Genomic DNA, 799 nt, shown 5'->3' with positions numbered 1-799 from the left:
ATATATATATATATATATATACGCCTATATTTATTATTAAATAATTAATTAAAACACACTATATATGTATTATACATGGAAAGAACAGTTTTGCTCAAGTTATTTAAAAATTTTGTTAGAAAAGATCTGAAAATAATTTTGTTAGATCATCAAAATTTTTTAGAATCCTTAAATTGCTAGAATGTCAATTTTTTCAGCATTGCTTTATGATCGTGCGTTCTGCATAATAATTTTAATAGTCCAACAAAATTATTTTTAAATCTGTCTTTATCTAAATTTTTATAATTTCAACAATGTCATTATTATTTAATTATTATGTGTGTGTGTGTGTGTGTGTGTGTGTGTGTGTGTGTGTATATATATAATTAAATATATATATCATTTTAGTTGTCATAAATCATATTAGGTAAAACTATATCTTGTCTGACATTATTCTTAACATAATAGTTTTCGTAATATTTCATTATTCACAATCAGAACAGACAGTTTTGTTATTCTTTTGCTTTTCATAACAAAGCGTGAGATGAGCGCTGTGAAACTAATCAGTCATTTATTATCGATTTGTTCTTCATCGTCACATCCTTTACCGATCATAAAGATGGTGATAGAACGTAGAATGTTGAATTCTCTGACAAATTCAATTATGATCAATCGTTGATCTTCGTAATTAACTTGAAATCTTCTGCCACCCACCTGTTTCCATCAATATTCCATCGTGATTCTATCGTATCCCTATTATTCATCATTGAGGTGTAAATAATAGAGCAAAATTTTGATAACTAGCCAGTTACTGGAAACC

Source organism: Atta colombica, unplaced genomic scaffold, assembly GCF_001594045.1.
Source record: "Atta colombica isolate Treedump-2 unplaced genomic scaffold, Acol1.0 scaffold38, whole genome shotgun sequence".
NCBI classification, from domain to species: Eukaryota; Metazoa; Arthropoda; class Insecta; order Hymenoptera; family Formicidae; genus Atta; species Atta colombica.
The sequence above is the reverse complement of the archived record's forward strand: the minus strand, read 5'-3'. Positions refer to the sequence as shown.